Raw genomic sequence first — 6,000 nt, forward strand, 5'->3', positions numbered from 1 at the left:
CTGATAGAAGATCACATCAGAAAAAAGCCAAAAGTCAGCTGCCTTACCTGCAGGCTCATGCCTCAGAAGGTGCACTCTCTATGTTTCTATGCTTGGTCCTGAATTTCTCGAGCATCTGCTTCTTATTCACCTGTCTTCTTGTTACACTCACCCCCTGTGGTCGCTCGGGCACAGCCTCAAGTTGGGGAAACAGCCAGGAATGCAATAAGGAGGACAAACTCCTGCTGATTCCACACAAACAAACTCTTTATTTACAAACAAACCCAAAAGTACAGTGCAGAGGAGACTCACAACGATCCAATATACGCAGTTCTGCATAGGCTGGGGCCTCGCCAGCCTTCTGGGCCCTGCCTTCGTCTCCAACGCTGCAGAATCTGCCCTGGCCCAGAATTCCTTGCTGCAATGGCTCTTAAGAATAGCTTTGGCTGGTCCTTTGAGTGTTCGGAGGGAGTTTCTTATACCCTCCCTCTCATTAGCCTCCCCTCTCAGTTTGGTCTTGTCAGGTTGAGCGTCCATTCGAGCCCTAAGCTAACTCCTGGCTTCTCCTCTGTGACCCTTGTATCTTAATCCATGGCCAAGCTCTCCTCAAGGATGTTCTGCCTCCGGATGGACTGCCCAGGCTACCCATAAGCTGGCCCCACAGGGTTGCAAACTGGGGGACAATCATGTCCCAGGAAGACTGGGTATGGAAGCTCGGGAAGGACTCCTGCTTCCATAATGGCTTGTCCTGTTGGTTGGTTACTTCTGTTTGTTCCCATGTATTCAAGCAAGAGTCTCTTTCCTCATATGGTTAATGTGTTCTTTTTGGAGCAGCTACCCATGAATGAGAATCCTGCCTCCCCATCCAGCAAAGCTTGTATGGGAACTTCATACAGTTCCTCTTCGATCATAAACTCCTTAAGTCTTGAATGAGGAATGTCCACAAAGTTGCAACTTTGGAGTTTTGTAAAAGTCTGTGCCCATTCATGTTCCCACTTTTCATTCTTTTTCTGGGGCTCTGCCTCTGTCCCTTGCTCCTTCTTGTGTTTTTCCCGCCAGCTTGCGTTCCCAGTCCATGTCTTCAAGTCATAGGCACTCTTCGTCCGTATGGTCCTCTATCTTACAAAAAGAGCATGCCCGAGGTTTGAGTTCTCCTTTGATTTTGGCTTTTTCTCCCAAGGGCTTTCCATTTTCTGCTTTCCGTAAGGCAGCGATCTTCCTCATGTCCATTCCCTGCACTAAGGGCACAGAAGGAAAAAATATCTGTAGCTTCATTCCTGGGTTGGCCAGTATCTCTGAAATGCCCTTTTTCTTCAATTTGAGAATCATCCCTGCTTTGGAGATTTGTCTTTATCCAAATGGACTTCACCCTCTAGTGTTGGCTGCATCGCTAAGCTGATGGCCATAATTTTGCTTCCCTCATAAAACAATCCCTTGCCAAATAACCTCTCCTTTCCCAGTGGAAGCAATCAGGAGAGGCTGTGGCTGGTGGTCTGGATACAGAAGATGGGCTGTCCGCTTCAGAGGATTGTTTCTGTAATGATTCCCATCACTGCATCATGGCGGCTGTGCAGGCTGTCTTTTTAGCCTCCATACAAGGTTGGGCATTAATTGTGCCTCGTAAAAGGCACCTGCCACTTCTATTGCTTTTCCCAAAGTGAGCCCTGGGTGGCAGCAGACCCAAGTCCACATGGACCGGTCAAGCCTGTCTAGGGGCTGGTCTAGAAGCACTTGTTTTGGCTACCTCTAGGTATTTGCCTTCAACTGCAAACACTTCCAGATGATGGGATAGGTTTCGAAGGCTTTCCCCGAACTGCTGCTGGTTTGTTTGTGACTTAAACCCAGCTCTTTCTAGGATGGCAGTCTTGACTTCTGCATACTTCTGCATACTTGACTTCTGCATACTTCTGCAAACTCAAGACTTGGCTCTTCCTACAAGCTTTCCCAGAGAGCTAAGAGCAGGAAGAATAACAACCCTCCCATCCCACAGCAATTTTGTAATGTTTATTTGCTTCATTTATGTGTTCTTAGTAGATCTTAGTTTGTATTCTACTTTATAATAGATTAACTGTTCTATATGTTCCATGTAAACCGCCATCTCGGCGATAGTTATCTCTGTTATCTGTGAACCGGAGTGATATGTATATTATACAGGAACTTCCGGTATATAAAAACCAAAAATAAATAAATAAATAAATAGGTGGCCTGTACATCTAGATTGGCCACTTGAAAGGCTGCTTGGCTTTTGCCTGCGAGCAAATTTGCCAGGTACATGTTCCAGTTGGCCTCTGGTCAATCCAATAGGAAGATCGTCCCCTGGTTTCATTATAAACAGGATGTGAGGTAACAAATTCACCTGGGTTTCTGGCAGCTTGCATGGCTTGGGCAATCTGTGTCAGCATCCCCTGTTGTTGGGTGAACTGTTCATGTAAACTTTGCACAGATTTTTGTAGCTGCTTCTCTCTGCAGCAAGGCGCAGAATCACCTGCTCTATCTTCTCTGTTTCTCCAGCTACGCAAGCAGTGAAGCTTGGAGACTCCGGGATAGGAGAAAAAGAAAACAAAAATACCCTTTCTGGCCTGTGTGACCCTTACTAACTGGGTATTTCCTAGCTGCTGCAGGCAAGGCTAGCCCCCTTGGCCTGCTCTAACTGATTCCCAGGCTGTCCCTGCAGCCAGGCCACAGAAAAAAAAATATTTCTCTGTGGGCTCCTGCTTGAATTCTCACTCAGAACAGGAATCCCTCTTCTGCCACCTCAGCCACAGCCGGGAGTCAAAAAGGAGGCCAAACTCCAGCTGATTTCCACAAACTCACTCTTCGTTTACAAGCAAAACCAAATATACAGCGCAGAGGCCGCTTACCTCAGCAGTCTTACAACAATCAGATGGACTGAATCAAATCATGGTGAACCTAGAAGATGTGGTAGGCCTGATTGACAAACTGAAGAGTAGTAAATCACCTGGACCGGATGGTTCCCACCCCAGAGTTCTGAAGGAACTAAAAAATGAAATTTCAGACCTATTAGTAAAAATTTGTAACCTATCATTAAAATCATCCATTGTACCTGAAGACTGGAGGATAGCAAATGTAACCCCAATATTTAAAAAGGGCTCCAGGGGCAATCCGGGAAACTACAGACCGGTTAGCCTGACTTCAGTGCCAGGAAAAATAGTGGAAAGTGTTCTAAACATCAAAATCACATCAAAATCACAGAACATATAGAAAGACATGGTTTAATGGAACAAAGTCAGCATGGCTTTACCCAAGGCAAGTCTTGCCTCACAAATCTGCTTCACTTTTTTGAAGGAGTTAATAAACATGCGTATAAAGGTGAACCGGTAGATATAGTATACTTGGATTTTCAGAAGGCGTTTGACAAAGTTCTTCATGAGAGGCTTCTAGGAAAAGTAAAAAGTCATGGGATAGGTGGCGATGTCCTTTCGTGGATTGCAAACTGGCTAAAAGACAGGAAACAGAGAGTAGGATTAAATGGACAATTTTCTCAGTGGAAGGGAGTGGACAGTGGAGTGCCTCAGGGATCTATATTGGGACCCTTACTTTTCAATATATTTATTAAAGATCTGGAAAGAAATACGATGAGTGAGATAATCAAATTTGCAGATGACACAAAATTGTTCAGAGTAGTTAAATCACAAGCAGATTGGATAAATTGCAGGAAGACCTTGTGAGACTAGAAAATTGGGCATCCAAATGGCAGATGAAATTTAATGTGGATAAGTGCAAGTTGATGCATATAGGGAAAAATAACCCATGCTATAATTACACAATGCTGGGTTCCATATTAGGTGCTACAACCCAAGAAAGAGATCTAGGTGTCATAGTGGATAACACATTGAAATCGTCGGTGCAGTGTGCTGCGGCAAACAGAATGTTGGGAATTATTAGAAAGGGAATGGTGAATAAAACGGAAAATGTCATAATGCCTCTGTATCGCTCCATGGTGAGACCGCACCTGGAATACTGTGTACAATTCTGGTCGCCGCATCTCAAAAAAGATATAATTGCGATGGAGAAGGTACAGAGAAGGGCAACCAAAATGATAAAGGGGATGGAACAGCTCCCCTATGAGGAAAGACTAAAGTGGTTAGGACTTTTCAGCTTGGAGAAGAGACGACTGAGGGGGGATATGATAGAGGTGTTTAAAATCATGAGAGGTCTAGAACGGGTAGATGTGAATCGGTTATTTACTCTTTCGGATAGTAGAAAAACTAGGGGGCACTCCATGAAGTTAGCATGGGGCACATTTAAAACTAATCGGAGAAAGTTCTTTTACTCAACGCACAATTAAACTCTGGAATTTGTTGCCAGAGGACGTGATTAGTGCAGTTAGTATAGCTGTGTTTAAAAAAGGATTGGATAAGTTCTTGGAGGAGAAGTCCATTACCTGCTATTAAGTTCACTTAGAGAATAGCCACTGCCATTAGCAATGGTTACATGGAATAGACTTAGTTTTTGGGTACTTGCCAGGTTCTTATGGCCTGGATTGGCCACTGTTGGAAACAGGATTCTGGGCTTGATGGACCCTTGGTCTGACCCAGTATGGCATTTTCTTATGTTCTTATTCCAATAATATATGCAGTTCTTTCATAGACTGGCTTCCTGCCTTCTCTCTGGGGCCTCTCCAGCCTTCTGGGCCCTGCCTTCTTATCCAAGGCTTCAGGGATCCTCCCTGGCCCCAGAATCCCTTGTTGGGTTGGCTCTTAAGGAGGACCAGGCCAGATAGCTGTGTTAAGGTGTTCCAAGGGAGTTTCTTGTTGTTTTTTTTTGTAAATTTTATTTATCATAATATGAAACATTTTGCCAATACTTACAATTCTACATACCAGGACAGCAACAGTGTCTTAGTGTACCACATTAACATTTTTACAATAACAAAGACATAAAAACTGCAGGCAGCTAACAAGACAACTGATTCACTTCACACTAATAATCACATGAACACACATACAAAAGACGCATTCTGATGCCGGCACCCAATTACTTTATTTTTGTTCAGACTACCAACTTAAATTAACCCAACCAATCTGGAGAGTAGCCTACAGAAGTTAACTTTTCCTGAATGGCTTGTGGTAAGAGAGTGTGGAAGGTTTCCCAGGCTCTAAGATAAATTTGCGATATTCACCTTTGTTCACTTTTTACATCTAAACGTTCTAGTTGCATCCAGTCTGCCATTTGATGAAGCCCGAGGTTCTCCAACCGAAAGAGAAGTTTGAATCCAATGTTTCAAGATACAAAATTAAACTCGTGAAATAGCTATACCTACAAATCTAATACATCCATTTGACAATTTTGGAACTCAAACCATTGATTCTAAAAATAAAAAGGCACCTGTATACTGAGGCTTAATAGTGATTATCTTCTCAATAGCACTCAAAACAATATCCCAAAATGGCAATATTCTTGCACAGAGAACGAAATTCTGAATCATGGTTCCTTTTTCAATGTGACACTTTATGAAAACAAAAATCTGGCATGTTTAATCCCCCCATATTTCTTTGCTGTATAGTTGATCCCAGATTGCATGCCCCTCCAAATAAATCGAGATAAAATCGCTCGCAGTCATTTGTTCTCAGTGACTTTCAACCAGCTGGGAAGCACTTGAAGCTTATATAATAGTTTTGGAATTAGAACCATTTTAAATAAAGCACATCTACCAAACAGTGATAAAGGTAATCTCTGCATGCTGATAGCTGGTTTTCAGTTTCATCTATAGTTTGAGTGATGTTCACTTTATATATTTGCCTTCTATCAAAAGGAATAAACACTCCCAAATACTTTGAGTAGTATCCATTGCAATGGGAAAGGACCCTCCCATCTTGTTCTAGTGCCATCAAGCAACGGCACAGCTACACATTTTGTTAAATTTAATTTTAAGCCTACAAGTGTAGCAAAACTAATCAAAAATGGTCACTGCTCTTGGAAGTGCCAGAGTAGGGTTTCACAAAAACAATAACATGTCACTGGCAAGCAAGCAGATCTTATATTAATCAAGTTTACTTA

Source organism: Rhinatrema bivittatum, chromosome 8 (genome assembly GCF_901001135.1).
Source record: "Rhinatrema bivittatum chromosome 8, aRhiBiv1.1, whole genome shotgun sequence".
NCBI lineage: Eukaryota > Metazoa > Chordata > Amphibia > Gymnophiona > Rhinatrematidae > Rhinatrema > Rhinatrema bivittatum.